This window comes from Diabrotica virgifera, chromosome 4 (genome assembly GCF_917563875.1).
Source record: "Diabrotica virgifera virgifera chromosome 4, PGI_DIABVI_V3a".
NCBI lineage: Eukaryota > Metazoa > Arthropoda > Insecta > Coleoptera > Chrysomelidae > Diabrotica > Diabrotica virgifera.
In genome coordinates, this window is record NC_065446.1 from 81,004,548 (window position 1) to 81,017,269 (window position 12,722).

General features: G+C 32.6%; 1 protein-coding gene across 1 annotated transcript in view; it reads left to right on the plus strand.

Annotated features, from left to right (window-relative positions):
• The window catches only part of LOC114331258 (uncharacterized), a 90,750-nt gene that overhangs the window by 47,016 nt on the left and 31,012 nt on the right, over nt 1-12,722 (plus strand). The gene's annotated exons all lie outside the window — the stretch shown is intronic.

The following is a 12,722-nucleotide window of genomic DNA, read 5'->3' on the forward strand; positions in this document are numbered from 1 at the left end:
TTCCTCTACTTCGTTTATCTTCTCTTGGTCTCCACTCCATCAGCTTTCGTGCCCATCTTGAATCTTTCAGCCTGGCGACGTGTCCTGCCCAGTTCCATTTGAGCCTGGTGATACGTTCTACAACATCTGCGATACCGGTTGTTTGTCTGAGATCTTCATTTCTTATTTTATCCCGTAGAGTTACGCCCAGCATGGATCTTTCCATGCGCCTTTGAGCAACCCGCATTTTCGACGCTGTTGCCTTGGTTAGAGTCAGTGTCTCTGCTCCATATGTCATTACCGGTAGCACACATTGGTCAAACACTTGTCTTTTTAAACCGATCGGTATACTGCTCCTAAATATGTCTCTCAGAGCTCCGTAGGCTGCCCAAGCAAGAGTTAATCTTCTTGATAATAAGAGTTAATCTTTTCTTCTTCAGAAAATGATAATAATTGGAAACAATTATCTTGGTTTAAGGTATGTGGTTTTTTTTTGAAAACTGGCTTTGGCAGAGCCAATTAGCCAGACTTGTTTGTGATTGATTGCAGATTCATAGTCATAAATTTCTTATAAACATAAGTACATTCTACAATATTATTTTTATAGATACAGTGGTACATTGTGTATCTTTTTAATTATTTTACTGTTTTTTTAATATATATTTTAATTTGTGCAAAATGCTTCTTTTTTTTATGTTTGTTTCTATTTTTTTTTTATTTATTATTTTTTTGTTATTATTTTATTATGTGATTATGTGTTTTTATATATATATATATATATATATATATATATATATATATATATATATATATATATATATTTATGCACAGATATCAAAGTGAGGTCCTGACATTACGCGCACTTAGTGAGGACCGGTAGAAAACGTAGACATAATCGTTTCAACTCTTCATAGTGACCTTGACAAGTAAATAGCAATTAAAAAATGACGAGTATACACAAAAAAGATTACGTATATGTGCCCCGTATTGTTTAAGTATATTGCCACCCAAGTGAGGCCATTACACGCAGCTATTAAAGTGAGACTGTATATACTTTTTCGTTATGCGCACAAAGTGAGGACAACTTTACGTGTATATTTCCTTACAGCTCATCAAGTGAGGACCATACAGTGTTGTCGATAAATATGAGATTAATCGTTTCTACTGCCTTTTTCTGTATAACACAGTAAGAATTATTATTGTTTCGTTGTTTCAGTCACTTGTAGTTATAAGAAGGATGTGGACTCTTTGTTCTTGCTCGTACTGTTTGTTAATTTTATAACATTTTAGTACCTCAGCATTAAATCACGGTAGCCTTATCGGAGACTAGCGTTAATAAAGAAATAGTTTTATATTTTTTAATAATTTACGTTAAAGATGGATAGGAAAGCAAGAATTTTGAAAATAGCGTTAGTTGAGAACAATAATAATCAAAATGGAGAATACAGTGATAGTTCAGTTATGTGAAATTTATATTGAACTTAACATATAAATATAAAAGCCCGACTTTTGATCTAAGGGGAACACAGTTTTTACGGTACATACATATCTGTCATTTGTCAACCCCCTCCCTTCCATTTCCCCCACCCCTTATTTTTAAATAGGGAATAGGGGCGTGTGCTAGCTCATTTGAAAGGATATTCAATTCTCTATCCAGTATTATTAACATTGACATAATTATCTATACAGAGTGTATTTTAGTATAGGTACTGTTGCCCCTGTCGATTTTCATTTTGAAACGACAATTTTCCAACCTTAATTTTAGTATACAAGATGATTTACTTAATTTAATTAAACTTAATGTACCTTTTTTACTGACTTAATTTTACAGTTATTCCACTAGATGGCAAATACAGTGAATATGATCATATGTTTTATTTCGAATAATCATGTTAAAATAGTTTTAGTTTTCTATTTTCTCTGAAAATTGTTGCAAGCTTCTTGTTCTTATACTTAAAATCATGTCACTACAAATTTATACGAGACTACATATTAAGAGTATAGAAAGTATTATAATATATGACATACATGCTTTTTTCCATTTATTGAAGATATTTCACCTTATCCTGAAACAATGCAATGTGAACAAGTGTCCTCAACTAAAAAAATATATCAGACTATTTTAATACTAAGTGTATAGTTTGTACTATAAACCGTATTGAAATATATTGCAACATGTGTGTGTGGTTGGGATATTGACTGCGAAACCTAAGGCTTCATTCGCCTAATCATATTTACCTTTGATTCTTATAACAATAAATAAAATTGATTAACATTTTATATCAATATTATTAGTGTTTTTAAACAATATCAGTATGATATATCAGTATGATAAAGTCAAGATAAACAATACTATAATAGAAAGCTTTGAGGTCAAACAATGACTGCGGCAGGGTGATCCATTATCGTCTATAATGTTTAGCATATTACTAGAAAAGGTTATACAGGAAGCAAACATTAATAGAACAGGTCTGATCTACCACAAAAAACATCAGTGCTTGGCATTCGCAGACGATTTGGTAATCTTGGCTAGGAGCAAAATAGAACTTATAGAAACAGTCATGAAACTCGAGGAGAGGGCAGCAACCAAAGGATTGTATATAAATGAAGCAAAAACAAAGTATATGGAATGAACAAATAAGCAATTCGTTCGGGGGCAATACATAACAATGACAACAGCGAAGGGAACACAGTATAAATTCGAAGAAGTTTAGAGATTTGAGTACTTAGGAACTGTCTTCACAAGAGATCCTAACTGTGAAGAAGAAATACAAAAGAGAATTATGTCGGGCAACCGCGCTATATTTGCTTTTAATGGGTTGTTAAGAAGTAAACATATATCACGAAGAGCAAAACTAAGAACTTACAAGACCGTAATAAGGCCGATAGTAACGTATGCTTCTGACACATGGGTCACAACAAAAAAACATCAAGAGTTGTTGTTCCACCCGGTGGGAAACTGAGCTCTATCAAGATCCTAACATACTAGCAGTAATTAAGGCGCAAAGACTTAGATGGTTGGACCATGTGCAGAGGATGATTCCATCTAGAATTCCCAGAATGGTACTATCTAGTGCATTGGCAGGGAAAAGACGAAGAGGAAGACCGAGGTCACGATGGAGTAATGGAGTTAGAGAAGATATGAGAAGAATTAACTTAAGGAACTGGGAAACAAAAGCGACTGACAAAAGGGAGTGGAAAAGAATAGTACATCAAGCCATGGGCCTACTAGGCTCGTACTGCTTACATATTATAATATCAGTTTTCTAATATTATCCAGTTCCATATCCAGTTCCGAATCCAGTGGTTATATTTCTTCCGTATTGTTTAGTTTCGCTTCCAGTGATTGTATTTTTTTTCTTGTTTTTTTTTTTGAAATATTTATTTATTATTTTATTACTATATTTTTTTATTGTGCTCATAATAGATTGCAACATTGTCTACAGACATGAATGCAGTAACAATAAATAAAAAAATCGGAGATCCACACCCCGGATTTGAAATCGAAACCTCTGCTTTACGAATCCGAGATCCGAGGTCTACCCACTAGGTCACTAGGCTATCGCTCTTAAGACAATATTTTTTCCTGAAACGGGGAACTTCTAAAGCCGGGTCTAGACTATGTAACAAAACATGCTAATAACAAAGTTGTACAACAAATTTGTTGTACAACTTTGTTATGTAACTTGGTATAATATAGCATGAGTATCCAGACTATATAACAAAAAACAAAACAACAACATGCGCATAAATTTTGCAGCATTTTAGATGGATAGCTGGTAGGTTAGGTAGTATATAGAATTGCGTCATATAAGTATGGAGGATCTCTTCATAGCAACAGCAGCTTGTGTAATATTGTGGAGCCGACACCGGCGTGTTAAATTAATATTTTGGATGTGTCCTTCATTAGCAGCTCGAGCAAAATATAGGTAGTGGTACAGCTCTTTTAGCTGATCTGGAAAGAGATAACATAGACCCATCGACAGGAGACATTAAATGTGATGGCAGTTTTAAAAACTTCTTAAGAATAGAAAGTTCTGATTTTGAATTTCTTATAAATGACATCGGCCATAAAATAGGCAGGAAAGACATTTCGAGATGCAATTCCAATAAGAGAAAGATTAACAGTTATATTATTAGCAAAGTATATTTTTTAAACTTTTTACTCATTGTTTCAGAGAGGAAGTATAACATTTGTGTAAAATTTAATTCCTCAGTATTATCGTCTTCACCTGTTCATCATTGAGTGTCACTGTCTGTTTGAATTGGTGTAGCTGGAGAAGTAGCGGATGTAGGTGTAGTGGACGGAATAGAAAGGCTCAGATATATTGTATGATTGAGTGCCTGTTTGAGTAGCTGATGAAGAAGTCTGCATCTGTGTAGCGAATGAAGTGAATGTTACAGGTTTTATGTCTGAACACTCTGCTCTGTAGAGAATAGTATTTATGTCAAATTTAGAGTTGATTTGCACCGATTTGCTGTTAAGGTTCCGCGTACTGCTTTTCTTTTGTTGGCTTGAGTTATAGGCGTACGTGCATTAGTTTTAACTACAGTTTCTGTATCTATTTTCACTTCTATTTCAGTCTATTCATCGTGTTTTTTATTTGTTTTTTAAATCAATAAATGTAGCTCATCCCATAGCAATCCCATAATACTCGTTACTTACGAAATAGCTCAATTAAATGAGTAGTCAGTTCTTTCGACAATTTCATCGCGTAAATGACCCTACGTGAACAGAGCAAAGAAAAATCTAGCACAATCACTCCAGAATGAACAAGGCGATATGACTCCAACGGTTGCTGCTCGCGTAGGTACTATGCCAGAGAATGTTTCAATAACATGTTTTTAGGTGTAGATCAGTCGCGGTGCGGTTTTATAACTTTCTTTGATGTTTACCGACATCTGTTGGATAACATAAAACATGCTATATAACCAGAAAAATGTTATACAACACTGTGTTTTAAAACTTGTTTTTTTAAAATTTTGTAACAAGTTACAAAACTTTGTTATTTAACATGTTTTGTTACATAGTCTGGACCCGGCTTAACGGTAACTGCTTATAGGTAATACACTACAATTTCTGAATATTTTTTCTGAAATCTATCGAATGGTACCAAACACGACCCCCACGGAGGTGGGGGGGGGGGGTACTTTAAAATCTTAAATAGGAACTTCTTTTTTTATTTCAGATTTGGATTCTTTGCGTAAAAATAAGCAACTTTTATTCGAAACGTTTTTTCTAATTACGGATAGGTGGCGCTATAATCGGAGAAAACGGGTGTTGGAAATGGAAAATTAAATTAAAATATGGAAAGTCCCCACTAAAATGGAAAATTTTACTTAACTTTTTTGGTTTTAGAACCTAATAATCACAACCCAATAGGTGCCCAAAGCGCTCGAGTGACTGCACATTTAGCATACTTTGCTCCCCTACTATATGTATTATAAATAATATGCGAAGTAATTATTAACCCAAACAACCATAATTCAACTTTTATTTACTAATAAAGAACTGGACGAAAGTGTCACATCAGCTTTTATGAAACACATGAATATTTACATAAAAAGGTATGTGATCTGCTTGAAATCGATATTCCCAAAATCATCTAAAAATTGTTTATACATGAGTACTTTGAGACTCTTGTATGAAATGTTAATACCGAAATACGATTAGGAATCTCCATTATGTAATTTTTAAATAATACATAATTCTTAGGAAATGAAAGGTATTATACAAACGTGTTAAAAAATACTACCTACTGAAATTTTTTGATGGCAATAAATGATGAATTGGTTTATCGAATTTATTTTTAAGGTGATACAGTAGCGATCAACAGGTAGCCAAAACGCGTTCCAAGATTGAGGCTGTAATTTTGAATATTTTTTCGAGATATTTGGCACACGTATTTATAATATAATAAAGAATGGCGGTCCAGAGCCCAATTTGAAAAATATATTAATATGTGGAAATTACTCTGTAAATAAATACAATATTAAAAAAACGAGTCTGTACCGCCATTAAGAAGAACAAAAAAATACACTTTCTTCAAATAAACTTTTTTATCAGATGCCTAGATTTTGTGTCATTTTGGAACTACTAATGAAATAAAAAATTTTAGTAGTTCCAAAATGACACAAAATCTAGGCATCGGATAAAAAAGTTTATTTGAAGAAAGTGTATTTTTTTGTTCTTCTTAGTGGCGGTACAGGCTCGTTTTTTTAATATCTATTGTATTTAATTACAGAGTAATTTCCACATATTAATATATTTTTTAAATTGGGCTCTGTACCGCCATTCTTTATTATATTACGAATACGTGTGCCACATATCTCGAAAAAATATTCAAAATTACAGCCGCAATCTTGGAACGCGTTTTCGCTACCTGTTGATCGCTACTGTTTCCTGTTAAGTAAATATGTCATTTGGATATTTTTTTAAACTCGATAGATCCTAGGGACATGTCGGTAGATCGGTAGGATCATCACTTTTGGGAGTTTTGGGAATATCCCAATTGACAACGCAATATACACCGACGCCGTCTACAACGAGCGACGAATCAGAGATGCCAGATTGGGGTACTTTCGCCCATTTTTAGGGTAATTTGAAAGCACATGGGAAAATTTTTATAGGTTGAATTGGTTGGGGAATTTTTCGGGAGGAAAATTGAGCAAACTGAATTGCAATATAAATGTATGTAACATATAACATTATATTAACATTATAACCTATCGAGTATATAAGAAGGAAGAGAGACAGACCCCGAAAATCTTTTAGAGATAAAATGGACGAAGCAATATTAGAAAAGAAACCTGCAGGACTGGAAAAACAGAAAGAACTGAAAATTACGGTCAAGTGAAATAATACAGGAAAAACTATGGAAATCCAGGGTGGTCAAGAAAAAACAGGATGTTTCTAAATAAATGCGACAAACTTTAAAGGGTAATTCTATATGAAAAAATAATGACAGTTTGGTCTATAAGCATATGTCAGCAAATACTTCGTTTCCGAGATATGGGGTGTTGACATTTTTCTTACAAACTGACGATTTCTTTATTGTTCTAAAACCGGTTCAGATATGCAAATCAAATTGGATGTGTTTTAAGAGGTAATTATTGCGCATTTTTTGACATAAAATTAATAATTTTATATCTACTGTTGAAATGGTGTGAATTTTTTTAAAGAAAAACATAGTACGCCAATGAGATATTTCAAATAACAAATCATTTTGGAATTACTCGTTCAATTTATGATATATACAAAAATCTATTATTCCTTTTTTTCATACGTCGTTCGTGCCGTTTTTATGCAAAAAGTGAAACATCTTAACGCGTACAAAGTATTTGAAATAAATTTCTATATATTCATATTATGAAAAAGAACTTGTCAATTCTAATTCATATAGATATACCTGGTTTGTTTTTTTTTATTTCAAATTACACACCCACGGACACACGACAATGTTGATAAAGCAAAGTTTACAGAACAGGAAGACAAAACTATTTAACCATTGAGGCTATAATGACAAGCAGCAGTATAATAATATCACTGACTATTCATAAATTTGTTGATACTTCGTAAATCTGATCTTCGTGTATTTTAAGTATGTATATATAACATTGTAATACCATAAAAGTGATAGGTATTACCTGACAAATGACCTTTAAAAGCCATAACAATTTTTAGGTTGCATTATTTTTATTAGAGAATTTTTGTGAGCTAGAAATAGTTTTCTTATTGTTACAATTATTTAATATTAATTGTCTTAGGAGTAATCTTAGCCCAAAGATAATCTATAAAGTCCAAAAAAATAATGAATGTAAAAAATATTATATTTTTTTTTTGTTTAGCTAATGCCTCGACAACTAATGGCCATTGGCATGGTAGGTACGGTAATTTTGAACAGTTAGGTACCTAGTGTCATGTGTAAGTAGTGTGTGTTGAGTAAGCGCCTTGTTACTTTGCAATGTCGACGTCATTGTCTTTGCAAAGAGACGCTAATTGTATCCGAACGTCTGCGGTCCCTCCGGTGAGAACCGATCCCACGAGGACAGAAACTATATTCATTTATTAATTTATAATAAATGAAAAATTTCCGACCCTGGTGAGATTCGAACCCACAACCTTTCGGATTTTTTAGATCCACAGGCAGGCGCTCTTACCACTGAGCCACGGAGGGGGGTAAATATTATATTTATATATCAGCGTCTCTCAAAATTTGGCGCCCCCAAATTCTGGCGCCCCGGGCGGTCGCCCGGCTCGCCCGCCCCTTTATCCGGCGCTGCTTTAAGGCACTAGTGCTTTAAAATTTTTATGGCACTGCAATTCGTATTGATCGTATAGGCAATTTTGATGTAATGTCAAAAAAATATAAAAATGGAATGTCAGTCAAGTTCAAGTAAAAGTTTTTGTAGATATTGTCCTGTAATTACGTTTGTAGAAAAAATATTGCATGATATGTCTGTTAAAAAGTGCATTTTTAAGGCACTCATGTGAATTGCAGAACTCGCTGTCGCTCATTCTGCAAACTTTCACATGCGTGCCTTAAACGTGTACTTTTAACACTTATATCATAAATAACTATTGAAATACTGATTACAAAAATTTATAGTATTTTAAGCCTTTCTGAGAACATATGCGCAAAAATTTCGCTCGAATTATTTTTAAATGCGTTCATTTTTTTCGAATACTGAGAAAACCTTAAGTATTTTTAAAAAATTTAAACGCAGAAAGAAATATTACTGTATTATCCATGGTCGAAAGTCCTTGAGAACTTCTATAAATATTTATTTTAATAAGTCACAGGGGTGAAAAAAAATAGTCTGATTTTTAATTTTAAATATATCATTCAAAAGAAACTTTTTGTTCATTATAAGGGACTTTCTGCCCTCGGGAATAATGTAGTTTTCTATTTTGCGTTTAAATTTTTTTAAAATACCTATTAGTTATCTCAGGATTCGAAAAAAATAAATGCGTTTAAAAAGAACTCGACCGAAATTTTGCGCCTAGGCTCTCAAAAAGGATTAAAGTATTAAACATTTTTGTACTGTTTGAATTTATGCGACGATTGACGATCCACTGTTTTAAAGATTGGTTGAACAGATGTTGCCAGTTGTATGGTCCTCACTATGTGTATCGTAAGTTATTCAACAGGGCATAGAATATACATGGTTAGAAAATATACGCCAAAGTCAGCGCCTCTATGCGGAAAATCTCTGAACTAAAAATTGATGTGGACCATACAAAGTGAGGTCCCACTTTTTTTTGTAAAAAAACAGTGTTTGCTATCAGTACATGTCTACGAAAAAGTCTTACATTGATTGACTAAGTGAGGTCCGTATACTGGACCTCACTTTGTACAGGACCTCACTTCAACCGCAGTTTCTTTTGATATGTGGCTCACTTCATACGCTGGGAGTAAATATATATATATATATATATATATATATATATATATATATATATATATATATATATATATATATATATAGTTTGAGTTTAATTCTTGAACCTTGATATATTTTTTTACCAATGTTTCTTGGGTTTAGGTTCATAAAAAAAGCTTGTCTATGATGTTATGACCATATTTATTGATATATTATCCGACGTTTCGGCAGGAAATCCATGCCTTTTTCAAGGATTGACTAAAACAACATTTATTGAAAGCTACAATACAATTTAAAAGAAAATCGACTTACCATGCAATCGTAAATTTAGTTTTGAAACAAGTACACAAATAGACGTCACAATTAAAACAATGTTAAAATGTTAAAGCATAGGAACGGACCCACTAAGTCATTGCGTTAAGAGAGTAATGAACTGTGTCAAAAATTATTATGGTGTTTATTGATGTTTGATTTTATGTTAAGTCAAAATAGTTGTCTTCGTCTCATAGGCGTGCTGAAATATTATATAGTTAATTTTAGATTAAGTTGAAATATACCCTATTAAGGTTTTTGACATCCCGTTTATCATTGACAGCTTTGTTATTTTTTTTAATTTCTATGGACTCTAGCAGTTCCCTCTTCTTTTTGTTGGGTTCACTTTTTAGGATTTTAGTTTTATCGAAATCAAATTTGTGTTTCTTTTCGTTTTCATGTTTTGTGAGGGCTGTAGTGTTATTTTTGTCATATTTGTGAGACCGAATTCTAGAGTTTAGTAGCTGGCTGGTTTGTCCGATATATACCCCATCGCAATTTGAACAAGGAATTTCATATACAACATGTGATTTTTTTGATTGCGGGGTTTTAGTTTTAAGTTTAGTAAAATTCCTTTTCAAGAGATTATATCCTTTGTGAGCAACTGTAATGTTATGCTTGGCTAGGAGATTCGAAAGTTGTTCAGATAACCCTTGTATGTAAGGCAAAGACATATATTTCTTCTTTTCCTTATTATTTTTGTTGTTGTTTTTGTTGTTGTAAAATGTATGTAGTCGTGACTTGAAGGTGTTTTCAATGAGGTGATGTGGGTATGAATTAAGTGTTAGTGCTGTTTTTGCTTTTTTTATAGCATGAGGTCTATTGATGGGATCAGACAATCTGATGGCTCTGTCGGCTAGGCCAATAACTACTGATTTCTTCTGGGACAACGGGTGATGAGAGTTGAAGTTTAGGTATCTTGACGACCAGGTTTTTTTGGTGTACCATGAAGTAGTTATGATGCTGTTGTCTCGATGTAAGGTCAGGTCCAGAAAATTGATTTGACAATTTTTTTCAACTTCTAACGTGAATTTGAGTTTTTGGTGGAAGTTATTGAACTCATTTAGCAAAACATTCATTTTGTCCTCTGGTGCTGCACTTAAACAGTCATCTATGTATCGATAGAAAAAAGGAATATTGAAATCTATTTTATTCAAAACAATTTCCTCTAGGTGCTCTAGAACTAATTGAGCTATGGCGCTAGATATGCTAGCACCCATAGCGCATCCATCTGTTTGTTGGAAAATTTTGTTTTTATATATAAAATATGTTGATTTTAATGTTGTTTCGACTGCTGAAACAAATTCTTCTAGATAATAACAAAGCTGTCAATGATAAACGGGATGTCAAAAACCTTAATAGGGTATATTTCAACTTAATCTAAAATTAACTATATAATATTTCAGCACGCCTATGAGACGAAGACAACTATTTTGACTTAACATAAAATCAAACATCAATAAACACCATAATAATTTTTGACACAGTTCATTACTCTCTTAACGCAATGACTTAGTGGGTCCGTTCCTATGCTTTAACATTTTAACATTGTTTTAATTGTGACGTCTATTTGTGTACTTGTTTCAAAACTAAATTTACGATTGCATGGTAAGTCGATTTTCTTTTAAATTGTATTGTAGCTTTCAATAAATGTTGTTTTAGTCAATCCTTGAAAAAGGCATGGATTTCCTGCCGAAACGTCGGATAATATATCAATAAATATGGTCATAACATCATAGACAAGCTTTTTTTATGAACCTAAACCCAAGAAACATTGGTAAAAATATATATATATATATATATACAAACAACTAGTTTATTAGGGTTGCAGTCAGAAGGTTGGCCAGGATGTTAAAGAAACACTCTTTTGACTTTTTGTCTAGCTTTCGGAATGGTTTTATTCCTTTTTCAAGACTCTGTAATATAGATAAAAAGAAATATGTAAATTTTTATAAAATATCACAATTCGTCAGTTCAACTTACTAGTCGTTGAGATTATTTAAAAGCTTTATGACCCTCAACAATACTAACACAAACATAGAATACAGAAAATAATGGACAAAATACATTCTAAAATTTGGTAAGGATGGTAAATTTTTATATTTATTCTATGACATCTTTTGATGGTGTGTTTTAACTCTGATACATAGAGAACAGAAAGAAAAAACAGTCAGATTAAAATGTAATTAGGTGTTTTTAATATTGTATTTATTTTCAAAAAACCAATAGGCCCATACTGGGTAATTTTTATTTTTAAATCTGTCTTAATGGTATGCAACCTGTTATGCACACAGATGTATTGTGTAGTGCATATGTATAAGAAATATTTATTTTATTTTTGATGTTTTTCCAGTAAGTAACAATAAATATTGCTCAGTTTATCTATGTCAGACTTTTTATTTATGCAAGACTTACTGGATTTTATCAAACACATTTCCAAGAAAACACGTTTTGAATGGTTTGTTTCTTTGGCCAAAATACATGAATCTTCGAAATTAAACTCATGTTTCAAAGTTAATGCATGTTCTGTAAGTGCACATGCATTTATTTTATTGGTTTTTATATCACTACGATGTGAGATCACCCTACTGTGGAAATTGCGAGATGTTTCCCCGATGTATACGTTGTTACAATTGGAACACGGTATGGAATAAACAACATTCGAAGACTCTTGTCTTGTGAAGGGATCCTTTGTTTTTGAGTATAACTTAGATACCGTTTTCACGTTCCTAGTTGAAATTTTTAAGCCATTAACATTTCTGAAAATGTTAATTAGCTTAGGTGTCAGAACTGGAATGTAGGGCAAGGAACCAAAAGTTATTTTAGGTGGTATTACTGATGTGTTGTCGCTGTCTGTCAATGTCAATTGTCGGACCTCATTATTATGAAAATTTTGTTTACCAGAAAATTGAGAAGGAAAAGGAGAACCGAAAATGAGTTTATTTAAAAGCCCTATGGGATATGAGTTCTCTAGTAGTATAGATCTCAACTTTTTTAGTCCCTTGTCCCTGAAATCAATGTGCGACAAGTTTGTAACCCTACTTTTT